Genomic DNA, 20,682 nt, shown 5'->3' with positions numbered 1-20,682 from the left:
TTGAACTTGTCATTCAGTGGTGGCTGGATTAACAGGGGGTACCAAGATAATTTGAGGTGTAATACAAAAGATGTCCATTATAATAGGTAACAGAATTCCTAGAGGTTTAAGAAAAAGAGGTAACATGATAAGGAAAATATTATTGAGTCCATTATAATTATGATGAAGTAAACTAGCATTGTGGATAATTTCCGGTAATAATATGGTTCATTGGAATAGTAATTAGCAGTCAAGTGCTTTTGATAACATCTCATTTAATCCTCACAATAACTACAACATGAGGAAATGGAGTCTGAACAATGATGAAATCTCTTGCTCAAGGCCAGACAGTGAATTTTACTGCTGTTCAATACTTAGTTAAAACTTGGTGAGAGAAATATTGAAGCTGTGCTGTGTTTAGTAAACACACTCTACCCATTCTTCCAGGTCAAGAGTTTCACTCATGTGAGTACAGGGGCCAAACAGGCAGAGTTGATGACTGCAGTGGGAAGACAGTGGACAATAGCTGATCTTTTAGTTCTCAATCATTGCTTCATGTGGGGCTAGAGCTACTAAATAAAAACAAACCCTGGTACTGAATCTTATTTGAAATCTCCCAGTTTAAAGGTAGGGACAACTCCCTAAAGCTCATGAATCAATGAAAATATATCTATGGATCTATTTTCTGCCCATTTGTGACTTCCACTCTGGATACGTTAAGCCTCCATCAAAGGACTATGTATCTAAGGAATCATTTAATCTGTTCTGTCGAACAGGTTTTATGGCGTTGTGTTTTTGGAACATTCTACTTTGGCTTACATTGAGGTATGTGAAATACACGATAAGAAACACATTCTTTCGTTTATTCTAAGGCTGTTCAGAGGACATTGTTCACTGCATTAATCCTCATTATAAAAACTTGATAGAAAAAATTTCTTCCTAAACTCAATACCAGTAATAGTTGCACTTCTCACGAAAAACTTTGTTTTAGTCTTATAGATGCTGTAAATCATGTAATGGACCATGTTTATTCACATGTCTTTTAGAAAGCTCAGAGCCGCGTTTGTGGCCTATATTAAAGCATTAAGGAGATGGTGCATTATTTGAGTACTGAGCTTACAGCGATTTTATTTTATTTCCTGCTCATATATTATCTTTACTCCATTACTTGTTCTTGAAAATAATCTTGTATTGAGTGCATTTGGAAGTGTGCACACACACATACACACACACACACACACACAATACAAATGATACATCTAGTAAGAATTAGAAGGTTAGAATCTGAGTTTAATCCCAGAGCTTCAATTCTAAGTCCAGTCTTCTCTCCTTTTATGACACAATTTACTCTTGTCTTCAGTCTCTGAAACTATGAGTAGTTGGATTGGAAGGTAGTGCAGTTATTTCAGTACAGTGCAATTTATTTTCTTTTTCAAAAAAACAGACTTCTTGGTGTGAGTGTGTGTGTATATACCCTGCAGACATGGGATGCTGTGGAGTTTAAAAAGGGATTGAGGGGTTGCTTAAAATTGATAACCTTGTTAACATAGTCACAGCAGGGCTGCAAAAAAAGGGCTTTGAGCTTAAAAAAATTAACATTTTTCTTTTTTCAATTTCAGACTATTTTTATTTGGATAGAAATTGTATATATGAGAAAGTACTGAATGCATGTGTGTATGTATTGGATTCAGATGTATATTCTCTGTTTACTTGGGACCAGAAGTAATGCTTCGGGGAAGGCAAGCTAAAAATGGCCGAGGCAACTTATGTATCTGAAATAATGCAAAGCACACGTTCTGCTCACCTACTATTCAGTAAGGTCATTAAAGAAGCTCAGGACACCATAATTTTTACTCTCACATACTTCTTCAGTTCTAAAGTTTTTGAAATCTCATTGCACAGCTTCAAAGGCACACACCAAAATTGTCCCTGCCTAGCCCGTTATTGTATTATTAACTTATCATCCAAAACCCATTCAATTTCTTATTCTCTTTTACCTTTGGGCATTTAATTATATCTAAAACTATAAGGCTATGAAAGCTTTTCAGGGGTCATTAGTTTAGCCTTCTGCTACCAAGCAAAAGTATATTTTTTAGCATTTCCAGAACAGTAGATTTTATAACCTCCTTTGGAAACACCTTTTGGCATTTAATTGGTTCTTGCCTTATACTTAGCTTGCATCCCTCCAGCTGTGTCTTGAGCACAGTTCTTTCTATGTGAGAAAGAAAAAAAAAAAAATCAATGATCTATACCAGTGCTTCTAAAACCTTGCATGAGAATAACCTGAGGTTCTTGTTACAGTGCAGATTCCTGCGACACCAGCTGTAGAAGGGCAGATTAGAAAGATCTTGGATAGGACCAAGGAATCTGTAATGTTCTCATTACACTGGAGGGGATGGCTTTTCCATACTTGCAGAAGCATTGCTCTATACCTTAGACCAGTGAGCCTCAGACTTTAGAACAGGGTTTGCTAATTTTAATATACTTGCCTAGCCTTCCTTCTGGATAATCAAACTTTATAGATCTGAAATTGGATCTTGGAATTCATAGAAACATTCCTGGTGATAATGTTCACCAATGTTTGAGATCAACGGCGTGAGGTCATGTCTAATCTTCTTCACAAATTTCAAGTTATTTAATTCCTCTTCACTTGAAGTCAACACTTTAATGTGTTAAATGTTGTATTTAATATGTAAAAGGTATTCACATAATATTAAACAATGTATAAAACATGTATGTAATATAGTTCTTTCCATGCTGGAGCAAATTTTTCTCATATATACTAAAAAAAGCTATGATGTTCACTAACCTGGGTAATTTTGTGCAATAAATTAAAAATAAAATGAAAACATACAGCAAAGAAGGGAGAGTAACATAAATACTCAGATACCTACCACCTCGATTTAAGCATTGCCTTGTTGCTATATCACATTTCTTTTATTTTTAATAATACATTATCATGTCTCCAATTTCCATTTCCCCCTTATATCCTTGTAATTCTTAATTAATATGCATTTTTTCCTTGGAATACATTTCCAGAATTCTAATTGATGAGTTGGAGGATATAAGCATTCAAAGTCTTGCCAAAATTGCTTCAAAGAAAGAGTGTATCAATTTATACCATTGCCAGCTATATATCAGCTTGCTCTTTTCTGCTAGACCATTGCCAAATTGGAAATTTGTCATGAACAATAATTCCTAATTTGATAGGTGTAGGTGGTACTGTTTGAATTTTAATTTTAATTATTATAATTGAGTTTGAACTTTTAAATATATTTTTAAATCTAATGTTTTGAATACAGTCATATATTCATATTGTTAAAAAATCAGAAAGTATGTAGTGAAAAATCTCTCTTGTCTTTGACATTTCCCCTCAGAGTTAACTATGCTTTTTAGTTATTTGTATTTCCAGAGTTTCTTTATGCATGTACAGGCAAGTATTAATATTTCAGTAGACTTTTACCTTCTCTTATCCTTGACACTCCAAAGGTGGCATATTTATTCACTGTACCTTGATTTTTTCACATTACCATATAGCTTGGGGATGTATCTATAATGGTACATAGAAAGTTCCTTGGCTTATTTTTTTTCTAGTGCACAGTATTCTGTTGCACACATGTGTAGTAATTTACTTAACTAGCCTCTATTGATGGATATTTGTGTTGTTTACTCACTCTTGCTATTACACATGACTTTGCCATGAGTCATTTCAAATGAGTAACAGTGAATTTGCTGAGTCAAAGAGTATATTCATTATTATTTTGATAGATATTTTCATATTGTCCTCCTTCGACGTTGTACCAATTTACTCAAGAATGCATGAAATATATGTAAATTTAAAATACAACAAAAAAAAATGCATGGACTGTTTTCCTAGCCAAATAGTCACAGTGTGATCAAACTTTTGAAATTTCGTCAATCCAATAGATGGAAACAGTTTTCTCAGGGTATTTCTGTCTTAATTTTATTTTATCTTAAGTGAACTGAGCATATTTTCATATGTTTGAGAGCTCTTGCATTTTAATGTAAACTCTGTTAATACCTATTAACCTATATATTGAGTTATTATTTTCCTTATGAAAGCTTGTAAATATTAAATAGCTTTTTCTTTGGCTCTTATATCAATTGCAAATTATTTTTTTAAATTTTTATTCTTAAGTTTTGTGGGTACATGGTGTATGTATTTATAGGGGGCATGAGATATTTTGGTACAGGCATGCAGTGAGTAATAATCACATGGCCATTATATTGTCCCCACATGATTTCAGTTCTTGATTAGTCTACTTCCCTCACTGGTGTGAAACTCTGTCTTTATCATATCATATGAATTACCATGAGGATCTGGGTCAATTTCTGGATTTTCTTTTCTACATTACTGGTCTGTTCATGTCCCATCATAATACTGATATGATTATTAACATATAATACATTGTTTTAATATCTGGTAGTAGTAATCCCCTTTTGATTTTTTGTTCAGTGTTTTCCTGACTAATTTTTTCATTTTTATGGATTTAGAGGGTACCACTACAGTTTTATAATATGGATATATTGCATAGTGATTAAGTCTGGGCTTTTAGTGAGACACTATTCACTATTACCTGAATAGTGAACATTGTACCCAGTAGATAATGTTTCAGCCCTCATTCCCTTCTCACCCTCCCGACTTTTTAAGTCCTGAGAGTCTAATGCTTTCGCTGTATGTCCACGTGTACCTGTTCTTTAGCTCCCACTTAGAAATGAGAACGTGTAGTATTTGAGTTTCTGCTTCTGTGTTAGTTCACTTAGTACAGTGGCCACCAGTTCCATTCATGTTTCTGCAAAATACGTAATTTCATTCTTTTTATGCCTGTGTACTGATGATTCTATGTGATTATTTTTATAATAACTTTATGGTCAACTTATCTGGTTAAAAATATGATGTTCTGGATTGTGCTAATACATAAATCAGCTCAGGGAGAATCAAAATAATGGTATTGAGTCTTCCTCCTCAAGAACATGGCATATCTTTCCATTTGTTCATATCTTCTTTTGTGTCTTTTTAGTTCATATCTTTTTGGGTTTAGAAGATTTTTTTCATAATGGTCTTGTGTATTTCTTATACTGTTATCTTAGCTATTTTGTCTTTTTCAATGCTGTTGCATATTGGATTTTTTCTTTCTTTTTTTTTTATAAGATGGAGTTTCACTTTTGTTGCCCAGGCTATGCAATGGTGTGCTCTTGGCTTACTGCAACCTCCACCTTTCAGGTGCAAGTGATTCTGCTGCCTCAGCCTTCCAAGTAGCTAGGATTACAGGTGCACACCACCATGCTAGGCTAATTTCATATTTTTAGTAGAGACAGGTTTCACCATGCTGGCCAGGTTGGTTTCGAACTCTTAACCTCAGAAGATCCACTGGCCTCAGTCTCCCAAAGTGCTGGGATTACAGGTGTGAACCACCACACCCAGCTGCCATAATCATGCCCAGCTGCCATAGATTTTTATTCCATTCTATTTTATACCTTGTTGTTATTTTTACTTAGGAAAATATACATTTTTCAATCTGTCATGAAGATCATTATTATCTATTACATTTTAAATCATAACTGCATTTTTATATTTGCAGAAATTTATTTAGTTATTTAAGCTCACCCAGAGCTTTCATCATAGGGTTCTGGTCTTTCATTATAGTTTCTATTCATTTTTTTAGCTCCTTAATTATGCTAAAAGTTTTGTCTTATAGGGATTTGGGTCTGTTTTTGAAATCTGTTCTGTCCCTGTCCCCATGACACTTCCTTTTCTCGAGTGATTTAATATTTTTATTTTGAGTTCCCCTCAGCTGGGCTACTTTTTCCCCATAGGCGTTCCTTGCATCCATAGTTGTGAAATTATTTCTAAAGAAATTTTAGGATACTTCTGCCAGAGACTAAATGTTTTCAATGGTTGTAAAAAGACCTATCTTATTTTCTTGTCTTTAGGATCCCTGTGATTAGTGTAGGCTGAGACCCTGAGTGCCCTAGATTGGATGTCTTATGGATTTCTTTTTGTCCTTCGTAAGAGCCTCGGACAGATGGCAAACTCTCTCGTCCTTTCCCCAGGCTTTTCTAATTCTCTTTTAGTGGAAGCAACAGCTCTTCAACACTCTACGTGTTATGCAGGGGGCTCAGCTTCAGCTGCTTTGCTCACTGCAGGCCAGGTCAATTCTTTTCCTGTGGGAATGTTCACGTGCTGTATGCGCTTGGGTGCCTTGGGCCTGTGTCTTCTCTTGGGAATCTTAAAATTGACAAGGCTAGAGTGTCCAGACAAAAATTAAAATGGATAAGGCTGTAAAACGCATAAAAATCAGAAAAGAATAATCATGCGAACGTGGAGAAATTTCTTCTCATTCTTATAGGAATAGATTAGAGACACAGACTACAGTGAATTTTTCCAAGTGAATGCCCGAGGGTTTTCATCAATTTGTGCCCTTGCTTTAAGTAAAAGTTGTTAAGGTCTGCATTTTCATCTCTCACCTTCATCCCTTTTCATGTCAGAAGTTAATTATCCCAGTCTATGTAATTATTACCAGTACACAGAGTCTCAGCCTGCAAGAGGTTCAGAATTACATATGGGCTTTTAGCAATTTACACAGTATGGGCTTTGAGCTAATTTGAGAAACACTGAAAGCCATTATCATCTATCTGTAAAATGCCTTGCCCTGTTTGCTGCCCTGAGAACAGTGAGTTACAAGAAAGCCACAAAATACTGCTAAGGTAATCTGACATGCAGTTCTGGGCTTTTTGTATACCCCCAGTCTCTAGCTGCACATCCATTGTGTGCTTATTTTGTGCTTTTTTTTTTTAGGCAGTCTGGCAAGTTTTTCTTTTGTTCTAGAGAATCACTATCCTATTCCAGCTGCCCATTTCCTTCAGAGTATTTCTTTGCCATAATCTAATCTTCCCAGCAGACGATTTGATTTTATTCAAAGTCCATGGGTGTCACATTCCTATTGGCTGGAACAGTCATTGCTGAGTGATGTTAAGTTTTTTTTTTTTTCTTCTCTCTTTGAGTTCAGGGATTAAAGATTTGGATTTCATCCAACAGTTGACTTTCTTGAATGTTTTTTCTCTTCTTTCCCGACCCTACTGTAATCTTAGCACTTTCCTATTTTCCCTCTGCTAGGTATTTGTACTCAAAGTCATCCAAGACTTTGGAAATATGCTTTTTTCCCCAGTCTTTATAGTCTTTCGTAGAATGCTTCTATCTTTTATGTGAGCTGCTGTTTGGCTATGAATAAAAGTCATTTAAATTATTCAAGTCTCTTGACAGTGATACAAGATAACTTTACACCTTCTTTTCACTAGGTAAAAAACAACTGTACTATGCCTTTTTAGAAAATAAACAGTATCACACACCAATCAACAAAGCACCACAGGAAACCTTCAATTCATGGGTGACTGGAATAATGAGAGGAGGCTGGATTTGCCGCAATTTCAGACCTCATCATTTCTTACTGTACTCAACTATACATTTGGCTATAAACCTTAGGAAAAAAACGTACATCGGAGCATTATAAAAAAGAACAAGCAAGTTACTCCTGCCTCCAGAAAGCTTTGCCTATAGCATGTGAGCCAAATCTGTGGCTAGACATAGTGTAAACTGAGATTTGACACTGGACTCAGAAAAGTGTCTTTGCTGTTTCTAAGTTAACACTGTTTTCCCTTAAGAGATATCTCCCATTGAATGGGGCCTCAGATGCAGAGAAACTGTTAAGAAATGAGTGTCTTCCTTTTTAATGATAGGGATTCAAGTTTACACTGCACACTGACTGCAAAAACAATTTTGTGGGGACTCTGCCTCACTGGGAATGTATCTGGGGGAGAATATGATGAGGATGGCAAAGTGGTGGCTCATGGCTCCCTGGGCTGCTTGCACTGATGTGCTGATTTAATTCAAGGATGTGCTGAAGAGATGCTTCTCTGCTTAGAACACAAATTCTGGAGAGAAGCACCCTTGCAGTCAAAAAGAATGAAGAGATGGTAGTTTTGAACTAAGAACATTTATTTTTCGCTAGAGGTTTTCTCAAAGTTTGATAATTAGAATGATGTGTTTGGGCTTCAAGCAGGGTTCTCTCTCTTCCAAAGCTGATTGAGTAAAATGGTCTATTTGACTGATGAGAACATTGCAGGGTGTGAGTTTGCTGACATGGTGGGTTCACATGTTATTTCAGAAGAGATGGGCACTGTGGCTGGGCTGTGGGATGGCAGATAATTGTCCACGTGTAGCAGCAGTTTCCCTTTCCTTCTCTTCTCCTTTGGTAGGGATATGGGTGATACAGGTGAGGTGGGAAAGATGGTATTGGAATTCAGGCTGTGGGAATATAAAGAATTTAAGCTTCCCCGGGGACTGTAGTAGAGTTTCTTCCAATTTCACAATGTCTACATTTGGGAGTATGTTTTTTAAAATTAGACAACATTGGTTTTAATCCGTTTCATACATTTAGAGTTTTATTGAACTATAACGGAATGGCATCTAAGAGCAGGAAGGGACTTTAAACACCCACTTGCCCCATCTGGCCCATCTTTTGGAAAGCTGAGGGATAGTTTGTTATAAAACAATTTATCAAGAAAGAAAACATATTTTCTTAGCATAGATGGAGACTGTAGTAAAATAATCATTTTATTATACTACATTTCGCAAGGAAACTCTAGTACTATAAAATCAATGTAATGGTGGCAACCTGACAATCTGAATTCTTTCAATTTTTCTGTTACTTTGATGCCTGATAAAAGGGATTCAAATAGCTGTGGTTCTCTTCTATGTCAGGACTTCTGCTTCATTCAGATAGAAAGTGTTTTTAATGTTCTTTGTTATAAAGATGTAACGATATTATTTTTAGGGCAAAATGTTTAGGAATTTACAGATATATGCATGTTTTCACTAGGGGAAGCTCATTGCTTCAGGAAAAGAGTTCTGATTTTCAAGAAATAGATGCACTGTTAAAATATTACTGTGAAATACTCTATTTGGCTAGCTCCCCACCACCAGCCTAGCTTAATTCAGCTAGGTTTCTAGCAACTAAAAATACTTCAGAGTTTGGCTGCAGGTATTTGGGAAACTTGCAGTCCCTGAAGGTGACATTGCCCTCTTCTTTTATTTATGAGTTTTTTTCTATGATACAGAGCCCTTAAATGAAAAGACATGAAGCACTCTTTAGAAACAACAATGAGAACAAAACCACAGTAGAATTCAGTTCATGGGAGCATTCCGGCTCACTCACACAGGTTGAACCCACGTTCCCCCTCACCTTTTCACCAATGTGACGGGTCTCTTCAGTCATTTAACAGACCTTCCCTAAGCACTCAGTGCCAACCACTGGCAAGAATACCTTTACCAAACTGCGATGACTTTCCTGAGTGCAGCTCACCGCCAAATAGTCCTATAGCTTCCCATGTCACCTGTAGTGAGAATTTTTTTAAATTTCTTTTCTGTATTTCCCTGTTATCTTCTTCTCCTTTGGTAGGGACGTGGGTGATACAGGTGAGGTGGGAGAGATAATATTGGAATTCATGCTGTGGGAATATAAACGATATAAAGAATTTAAGCTTCCCTGAGGACTGTAGTAGAGTTTCTTCAGATTTCACAATGTCTACATTTTGGGAACATGTTTTTTAAAATGAGAACATTGGTTTTAATCCATTTCATACATTTAGAGTTTTATTGAACTATAATGGAATGACATCTAAGAGCATGTAATTTGGAATCACGCATAACTGTGTTTAAATCTAAGCTTACCAGTTACAATCTATGTGTACTGAAGCAAATTATATAATCTCTCTAAACTTAGTTTTATCATTGTAAAATGAGGCTGATAATAAACTCATAGCATTGTTTTGAAGATTAAATCAAATATTAAATGTGTAGCATCTGCCGCAGAGTAGACTCTCAAAAACACTAGTCCCCATTCTCTTGATTTTTAATGTAATAAATCGGTCAGGAAACATGTATGTCTATGGTAAATTCAGTTATTGGCATCTCAACTAACATTAGCAAGATGTTAAACTGGCAAAAATGAAAGAAATTTAAAAGAAGGGCAATTGAAACGACTGATGTCAAGAATGAGATTTATTTATCCAGATAAGAAGGATAAATGTATTTTGGTATAAACTGTGAGGGGAACACACTTCTGCAAACAATGCAAATATAAAATCATTTTAAATAAAATATAGCATAATGCATATGATTTTTTCAGGATTTTGAAGACTTTACCCATGTTTTCATTAACTTTCCAGAAGCACATGGGAAAGGTATTTTCTCTAAATTATAAATGGGAGAAACAAAAAGGATGCATAGAAACGATGTAATTCAAGCAAATTCACACAATGAATCAGAAGCAGAGACTAAAAAATCCACCGGTATGGCTCTTGCTGGCTCTGTCCACGCCTTCATTGTTTTGGTACAGGGGTCTGAATGTGAGAGTCACCTGTCACTATTCAAGAATGTAGCAGACACTACCTTGGGACTCCTCTTGAGAATCTTAAAGAGGAGGAATTAATCAGCCAGTGATCTTCCATTTTTGCGGTCCCCATGCCCAGCTTAACCTCCATAGTCAGGAGCTGTAGTCCCTCCTTTGCCCTTCATCATACACTCCTTCCCAAACCACAACTCAGGTTAAGTACAACTAACTTCTCCAGACCAGTACTCATGTGGCTTAAGAAAAACAATCACGCCGACTAGGCTCTCTTTAAATTAACGACCTTGAACCTCAGTTGGGCTGTAAATGCTCCACTGATAATCATACCTCATTCACGTTGGCCGTAAATTGGCAAACATTGCCAGTTCATTCACTCTACTTGATAACTACTTCACCCTCTGCCCCTCCCTAGACTTCAACACGTTCCTTCCTACCTCCATTTTCACATGGGAAATTGAAATATAAGAAGAGGGTTTTTCCATAGCCTCTCATGACGTCTACTTTCAAAGCCTTCCAGCATCTAACCCACGTACTCTTCCTACTTACCTGTGACCACAGGTGATCTATACCCCTATCTGAGCCACCAAGTCCCATCCTCTTTCACTTTCTCAAGGTGACTAATTTAGCGATTCTACTTTCTGACATCATTAGGATTTTTTGTTGGTTTTTAACTTGTTTACTGGATCATTACCTTCAGCATTTAAATGTGTGGCTTTTATCGCCACTCTTATATCCAAACTGCTCTTGTCTGGGTCACCAATAACTTCCTTGTTGCTAAATTCAGTGGTGAATTCTCATTTTGCATCTTACATAATTCTGCAGCAGCAGACACACTGATCTCTCCCTTCTTAGTAAACTTCTACCCTTGGCTTCCAGGACACTACATTCTCTACTTTTCTTTTATATCACTTGTTATTCCTTCTCAGGAATAACCTGAGATATTGCTGATCCCTCCTCATTTCCAGACCTCTTAACATGGTGTGCCCATCAGTCCTTGGATGCCTTCTCTGTCTGTATTCACTCCATCTCATCTTGTGGTCTCAATGGAAAAGCAAACCAAGAAAGACTCCAGATTTACACCACCCCATCAGACCTCTCTTATTAACTTGAAAGTGATACTTTTGACTGCTTAAATCTTTTCTACTTAGATATCTAGTAGACATTTCAAATTTAATACATCTAAAACAGCATTCCTGATCCCCCCTTAATAAACTCTGCTCTCCCCATTGTAGGTGATAGCAAATCCATCTTTCCAACTGCTCAGGCTCAGCCCAGAGGAGTCATCATTCACTATGCTTTCTCTCATATTTCATATCCAGTTTATCAGAAAATACTTTTAGTTCTTCCTTCAATGTATCTTCAGAATTCAACCACTTCTTATCATCTTTACTATTCCCACTGGCCTAGGGTACCATCACTTTCCATCTTAATTACTATCATAGCCTTGTAACATGGCATTCCTGCTGCCACCCTATCCCCTCAACCACTGCCCACTCCTTTACTCTCTACTCTCAATATAGCAGCCAGAGTCAGCCTTTTAAATGTGTAAGTGATATTATGTCATTTCAATGATAGAAGTCTAAAATAGATCCCACTTGGATTAAAACCCAGAGTGCCTCCACTGTTCTACAAAGCCCTTCATAGTCTGATTCCATCTCTCTCTCTCTCTCTCTATACCATTGCTCTCCCTTATGTATACTCTACTGCAGCCAGCCACAAAGGGCCCTTTGCTTCTTCAAATGTATCAAGCATGCTTCTGTCCTTGGTTTTTCATACATCTCTGGAACTTTCTTCCCGCAAATGTGCACATGGCTGATCCACAACTTCCTTTAAGTTTATTCTTAAATATCAACTTCTCAATGGAGTCTAATCTGATGGTCCTATTTAAAATTGCATTCTGTGCCATCTGCACATTCCTGAATCCCCTTGCAATACTGGATTGCTTTCTATAGCTCTTATCATGTCTTGATATATAATGTGTAATTTGCTTACTTATTGTATCTATTACTTCTTGTCTCTATCCTGCTAGAATGTAGACTCCCTGAGGGCTTGAATTTCATTTGCTCTGTTCACTGATGTATCCCAAATTTTTGCAGCTGTGCCTGGCAAAAAGTGAATGCTCAAAACACATTTGTTGAATGAATAAATGACTTTAGAGACCTTGCCGCCCTAGGGATATGGTTAAGGACAGGGGTGACATTAGACCATTTGGGGATTTATAGTTATCTATTCCTAAGCCAAGATAATTCTTTGTTGAAGAAAATAAAGATATTTTATGAAGGAGTTTTGAGGATCCTTGGCCCAGTATAGATTTCATTTGGAGGACTCCAAAATTCTCTTTTCCTAAGATTTTACAAAAGTAACTCACATCTTTAGTATCTTACCTGATACATGAATAAATAGAGGAGCAAAGCCTCAGACTTTCTATAGATCTTGTGGTTTTGTAAAGTGACATGAGTTCTGGAATATACTTAGTGAAGGGCAAGGGAACCAGCTGGGTCTCCTCTGTGGCCAGCTAGGACCTAATGGCCACATAGCATACACTGGGGCATTGGTAATCTATTGGAGGATGCAATGATTATTAAATAATTTACATTGAGGTGGAAACAATACAAATTTGAAGGCAGAAAGATGTAGGATTAGGTCAAATTTTGGATTTCTTCAAGCTTCTCTTTCCTTCAGCTGTAAGCCACATGTATGGCTCAAATGAGACACTATGTGTAAAGTTCCCAGCCCAGGGCAGGTACGCAGCAGAACCACTAAGGGTAAGTTTTGTTTTCCTAGGCAAGAATCATCTGCATTAGCTTCTATTATGTTATTCCGTGGGTATCACAAAGGAATTTAACTTGCCTCAATGCATGATTGTACACTAAGAAGATTAATTTATAAACTGGAAGTAATGGAAAAAAGGACTTCTTGCTTCTCTTATACAAACTCCAAATGCTTCAGATTTACAATGGATGTTATAAGACTATAGGAACTTTCCAGGCAATATCAGTGAAAGGATCACAAATCATCAATTCTGGAGATGAAAAGAACTCAGTAGCCATTTAAATGTCTACTAAGAATATGTAATTGTGAATACTTATCGAGAATCTACTGTGAGCAGGCATTAGGTGTTTTGTAGAATGAACCTTAGAAGAGATAAAACTTGTGGATTCCAGAACTATTAAAGCACTGGCTTAAACGTTATATGCCTTCCTAGTACTGGGCAAAATATTTCTGTTAAGACTGCTAAAGAGCTTCTGAGGGACTTCTAAGAGATTGTTAGGTACACTTTAGAGGATCCTGTTAGGAAGCTTTTAGGGGAGTTGTGCAAATGCATAGTCAGCTTAAAGCTGTTAACTGCATCAATTAATGCCAATTATTCTCATGTGATAGCCATAGCTTCAGTTGAGAATGACTGTACCACATCTGTTTCCTTCAGGCACAGCTTTAGTCTTCATTTGAGAGAGTGTGTAGGAGATCTAGCATTAAAAAACCCTTAGAAATGCTAAGAAATTAGATTTCTCCAAAGCCTTATAAAAAAAATCACTTACCCATTCAGTGTTGCAATTGCTTCACCTATGAAACAGAAATAGTAACAATGAAAATAAAAAATTATTTTTTTCTAGAACTTCTAATTGAAGTTCCTCAAAATTGAACTGGGCTGATATTGATTATGGAAATTGTAATGCAACTCAATGACTAAGGAAACTCCATTTCATTATAAGGCTAAATGTAGATTAAGCCAGTACTTGTCCCTGTTTGCCCGAAGTTTGCTGCCTATACCTGGAAGGTAACACTCCAGTGGCAAGTGTGAGTAACACCAGGTTTAAATTGAGTTTGTCTCATCTTCCAAAATGAGTTGTTTTCAGATATTCGGAAAAATAGACAAATAACTACCTTTAATGGTGCAAAACCAGTTTAGACTATTGACTTTATTTTATTTAAAATATATAATAGCAATTAAACTGCTGATTTCTAAGTATTAACTGGACATAAATAACTTTATGATATATTTTAAATAGACAGTAATAATTAAATTGTGGTTATAATTTGGTATGCCTTCATCAACAGCTAAGTAAAAAATCACAATACGAAATTGAAAATAAAATAAAAATCTCAATTATGCAAACTTATTTACATTCATCACATTTTCTTTACATATATGTATAAGAAAATATTGGAAGTAAGCACAGAAAATCTTAGCAGTGGTCATCTCTAGGTGGACTTACTGATGTATTTTTTTTGTCTTTTTCTTACTATTTTCAGTGCTTTCTAGGTACAGTGAAATCTATTAGTTTATGATATTAGAAAAAAGTCATTAAAATTGTGTTTGAAGATGGTACTTTGCACAGGGCAGGAGCAGAGTACAGTAAGTGCTGAGTGAACAAATGGATCCATCAGAAAAGCTGACAGACTTTACTAAGTCTCTGGCAGCTTTGTCCATCTTTCTTGTAGGATGATAATAAAATTTCACATTACAGAGGTTTCATCACAAAATAAATGATAGCATATTATAAATCACTACTATAAATAATAGGCATGTACTAATCAAGTCCCTTTTGTGATGAGACAGCTCTAATTGCTTTTAATTGCATGCTTTCACTTATAGTACTTGCTAATTCTTAAATTTGTAATCTCCAGTGTTCTTTTAGTCATTAGTATAAATTAGCAATGTTGTACTCTATGCAAATCAGTTGGCTGAAAAAGTCAGTTATGTGGAAAATACTGTAAATAACCTTTTTCAACTCAATTAAACAATTTGGGTGTGATACCCCAGGCTTTCGGGAACAAGTAATTGACTAAAGCAGTTAAAAACCCCTGGGTCCAATCCAGAAAATCTTACACAGACAAAATTCCCACTTTCTTCAGCACTAATCTAGCACACCCAAGAATATCAGAATTAAGTCCAGAAATGAAATTCTATGTGGAAAAAAGAAGAGGGTTGTGGGTAATATTACTGACTTCAACATGCACTATCATAATTCTTAGTCCCCAAAGTAGCTATGGCATTAAAATATAAAATACAATGAAAGGCATGCCCTTGAGTGTTTTCCAAGATGTTTTCTACTGATATCTGTTCCAGAGTAGGCATCTTGATGTCTAGTCTCTCAAGATGCTTTGCTGGTTACAAATAGAGGCTCATGATTTTGGTAAATTTTACATTATACATATAGATATATATCACATATGTATATTTATTTCAAAGGGTCTCAGAGACAGTAAGGCATTAAAGCTCTGAACATTGTAGAGAAAAGAAATATTTTTAAATTAGTTTATTCCAGAGATTAATCCTATTTGAAAATGGAACTTTATTTTGTTCTACTTTTTAAAGTTAATATCTACTAGCAGTCCATAGAGTTTCATTCTATGGAAGAGACCCAAAAACAAAAATGTATTAAAACAATATTCTGTACGTGGGACTTGTTGGTTAAGGTGCATATGTAATTTGGAGGAAAATTCTGTAGTTCTCACATTACCCTCTAGTACGTAGTTGTAGTACTGTGCAAAATATATATTTGGTCTTTGTCCCTGGTTCCTGGCACACAGCTGGAGTGTCTTTTCTGGGTTGATGAGATGACTGGTGGCTGGGGGTCTCTAGATAGTTTCAGGATAGGAGCTGATCACCAGAAAGATCATGTAATTAGATGGTTGGAACTCCCAGCACAACCTCCTGACCTCTGGGGTAAGGAGAGCAACCACAGATTGAGTTCAATCACCAATGGTGTGAGTGATTTAATCAATCATGCCTATGTAATGAAACCCCCATAAAAACTACTAAACAGTGGAGTTCAAAGAACTTCTAGATTGGTGAACACATGGAGGAGCTGGGAGGGTGGTGGCATTCTAGGACAGGGCATGGAAGCTCTGAATCACCCTGCCTTCCACTCACAAACCTTGCCCTCTGCATCTTATTCATTTGGCTGTTCCTGAGTAGTATCTTTTACTAAAAAAATGCTAAAAGTAAGTAAAGGATTTTTCTGAGTTCTGTGAACTGTTTCAGCAAAAGCAGTGATGGTTGCACCAAGTGGATGGTGCATGGGAATTCCCAATGTGTAGCCAAGTCAGACAGAAGTATGGAGGTATGAAAACCTGGGGACCCAGTATTGTGACTGGCATCTGAAGAGAGGGCATTCTTGTTGGGCTGAGCCTTTAAACCTGTGTAGTCTCACAGTAGCTCCAGGTAGCTAGCATCAAGATTGAATTGAATTGTAGGACACCCATTTAATGTCTAGATAGTTAGAGAATTGGTTGGTACAAGGAAACATACACAGTAGTGTTGCAATTAGATAGTCTGTTTTTTGTTTTTTGAGAAGGAGTCTTGCTTTGTCACCAGGCTAAAGTGCAGTGGCATGATCTCCACTCACTGCAACCTCGATCTTCTGGGCTCAAGCAATTCTCCTGTCTCAGCCTCCCGAGTAGCTGGGATTACAGGCACCCACCATCATGCCTGACTAATATTTGTATTTTTAGTAGAGATGGGGTTTCATCATGTTGAACAGACTGGTCCGGAACTCCTGACCTCAAGTGATCTGCCTGCCTCAGCCTCCTCAAGTGCTGAGATTATAGGCATGAGCCACCTTGTCCAGCAGATAGTGTGTTCTTCCTGTGAAAAAGTATAGTGACCTGGCAGGTGCTGGTATCCACTCAATTCCAGGTATGTCTGATTAAAAAAAAAAAAAACTTGTTAGGATTCTAATGTTTTGAAATAAAGTGAGATGTTTAAAAATATGTTCAATTGCATAGCATGTATAAAATGTCTTTTGCAGTTTGAAGAGGTGCACCTTAACACAAAGGCCTGATCCTCTTAGCTTCTCACCCTTATTTCCATCTGTCACAGTGATAATTATTTTGAGCCATAAATGTGAATAAGTTTTGACTTTCAATCCTGTATCACTGGAGTGTGACCTGAGGGGTGGTGGAGCAGGGCCAGTGTCTAAGTCCAAGTCTCATTTAGGTCCATTGATCCACTGTCCTCTTATTCTTTCTCAAAAGTCTGACAATTTTTCTGCATAGGCCTCGTTGCTCAACTGTATCATTCCTTTTGGGCCTTGTGGCCAATCTGTATATGTAGGAAACAAAATCTCACTCCAAAATTCTCCTCTGTAAAAGGTCACAAAACTATAGGTTAGGGGCACCTCTTAAGGCTTTAGGGCATGTGTTAAAACCATGGTTTGGTTCTGTTTGCTTTTTAATATTGCAGAGCTTTTCCATGTGTGGCTGGCACACACTGATTTACACTAAATGGACTGGACAAATACTGGAAAATATAGCAAATCTACAGAATAGGAGTGCTCTGTAGTAAAGAAAAAAAAGTAGTGCTTGGGAAGATACTGAACTAGAAATGGAGTTCCTGCTACTTTTACGTAATTTGTATGTTAAGCTCTTCTAGTAATAAAACCCCTCATTAGTTCCTTCTAACAAACAGAAACAGAAATTTGTGCAAGAAAGGATAGAGAGATTAATTGAAGATCTTGCCTGCTGTTGGCCTATGCCCTGCTAGATTCACTTTCTGCGCCCCTTTTTAAAAAACATGACTCTTTTAAATCTTTAATATTAAATTTCATATTAAATTAACAGCATTCACATGAATGTTAAAGGAGAAATATTTACATTTTGCATTTCCTGAGGCAGTTGGTTGGGGTTTTTTTATGTGTTCAGCAGTGTCTCTGTCCCAAAGGTGTATGCTCATACTTGACTTGTTTTTTGAATAAAATATTGGTGTATGAACTGTTGCCTGTTATTTGCTTTTAGTGTCAGGGCATCACCTCCTTCCTGAGGCATTTCACCTGTCCTGGTTGATTATTTTTTCACTCTGGGATTTTATTTTTAACCCAGAGTATGTTAATTCCTTCTTTTTTGTCGTGGTTGTGATAAGCATGATTTTCTTTGTTTAAGGTGACTCTGGAGTCTGTTCTGTATTGATTACTCTAGGGAGGTAGGTAAAATATTTGAATCTGAAAGCACTTTAGGGAACACATCTCAATCATACACAAATATCTGATACGTAGGGAAGATCAAATGTCATCCAATGCCTTGCCAAAAGTTACTTTATGTCCTTGCTGCCTAATAAATCAGAACTGTGACATTAATCTTATTTTCTGAGTCTGAAGAATTTGCCCCATATTTCTATCTGACCTTTAAACAGAGGAATATTTACAGTTACCAAATACTAAGTAGATTTTCAAAAAAATGAAAATAAGACCAATAAATGAAGAAGGTAAACCTCTTCACTTTTTATAAATTAGAAAAAGTTGGATTCAGCAATGAAATGATATTCTTTTGCTATCTGTCCAGATCAGCGGTTCTCAATGGGCAGTATTCCCTTTGTGGGACATTTGGGAGTACATGGGGGTGGAATTTTCAGCAGACATTTTTAATTGTCACATTTGGGGCCGTGTTGCTATTGGCATCCAATGTGTAAAGGCCACGGGTGCTGTTAAACATCCAACAATGCACAGGACAGTCTCCCACAATGAAGAATTATCTGGCCCAAAATGTCAATCATACTGAAAATGAGAAGCCGCGGTGTAGATGAGTGGCTCTCACAGAGTGGTACCCAGACCAGCAGCATCAGTGTTTCCTGGAACTTAGACGTGTACAGTGTTCCGTCTCAACTTGGGCCTCTTAATCAGAGTCGAGTCCAGCATCTGTGTTTTGATGATGACTCCAGGTGATTCTGAAGCATGTATGTTTGAGAACCACTGAAATAGATATTTAAATCTTCTTTTTCAGTCACTTTAAAAAATATGAATTCTTAGTCTCTACTCAACCCTTTTCTTTGATCAGTGGCTGAAGTTCGAAATGGAGCCTGTTTAAAACTCCAACTTCTTCTACCCACAAGAATCTTCTTGGGCAAGGGCCTCTCTCCAGTCCTCTGGCCCAGAGAAGTCCCCTTGCCAGGAACAATCTGTGTTCTCTTCTGTTGTGTCGTTGTAAGAGATCGGCAGTAGTGAACCCTATGTTTTGGTCTATCACAATTAGTCTATCCCATGAATCTGTATAATAGCTTGTCCTGCAAAGAGTCAGAGCTGGTAGTTGGAGGTTTATGCAACTGCTCAGCCTGTTGCATCAAAGGGCTTTTGAAGCTAGCAGCTTGAGTTCTTTCTGGCTTTGAACCCGTTAGTTTCATTTATAGTCCAGTGGTTTGGGGCTATAGTTTGCAGTCTTCTCTCAAATCTCATACTTACTAAATCAGTTATACTTGGGGATTAGCTCAAAGTAAAATCTGTACTGTGAAATGGCTCACAGTGCATATCTTAAGCCATGATGACTTGACATGGGTTTCTTTATGTATGAAAAAGTACACCGCATTTTCTTGCCTGTCTAGAGTAGAGAAAATAGAACATCTAGAATTATGAGTTGAAATTTGTCGTTGATGGCTTTTAGTAACTTGAGGAGGAACTGAATCCTTAAAAATACTAGATAGGAAAGCTTGTGGTTTGCCAGACCATCTTTTTTCCCACCATGTATTTAAACTCTTATATCAATGTTGAAAAAGACAGCTTTTGTATGAGTTTTCACAATAGACTGGAAGAATGCAAATCTTATAATTAAGAACTCAGTCTTCATTATTTGCCTGCAAATCATACAATAAAATAAATCTGACAGACTTGGCCAAATGTTCTTAATTAATCTGGAAATATGTTATTCATCTGTTGTGGCCTGCTATTTCAGCTGACAGTTTTGCCTCTCTTCTGCTCTGTTGAGGGTTTCTGGCAAGTGGCACTGCCAAGGGGCTGAAAACCTGAATGCAGAGTAATTGTTTTGAATCCGGAGGAGAGGTGAGCCACGTCATCACCTGTAGTTTTCTTTCTGAATCGCCCCTTCATTTCCATGAGAGTTGGAGACTTCTACTGGGTCAGTATGAAAAACACTTTACATGATGCTGTCAGGAAATAACGCCTGCTTATAAGACTTTAGATAAAGTAACAGTTACAGGCTGCAATGAAGGAAACATACATCCCCAAATTGGAGATAAACCTGTGTTCCAACTTGTCACATAGTCTCTTCATGTCTCATTCAGTGTAATTCCTCCAGAATTAAGAGGCAGTTATGCTCTTCATGACCCTAGACTCTTTCATTTATTGCCTTCGAGAAACAACAGGGGTCTGAATTTAATTGGTCTGTTTTTACCTGGTTTATTGACATAAATTTTTTTAATAGTAGGCAGTTATGGGATGTTTTTTCACCTTAAAAATAGCCCTGGTGAACAACAGACACTGTGGACTACTAGAGAGTCTAGAGGGTTGGGTTTAAAACTACCTATTGAATATTATGCTTACTA

The sequence above is a fragment of the Aotus nancymaae genome, unplaced genomic scaffold (genome assembly GCF_030222135.1).
Source record: "Aotus nancymaae isolate 86718 unplaced genomic scaffold, 86718_ANA_hifiasm-v0.15.2.pri h1tg000025l, whole genome shotgun sequence".
In the NCBI taxonomy this organism is placed as follows: domain Eukaryota; kingdom Metazoa; phylum Chordata; class Mammalia; order Primates; family Aotidae; genus Aotus; species Aotus nancymaae.
Note: the sequence above shows the minus strand (reverse complement) of the source record.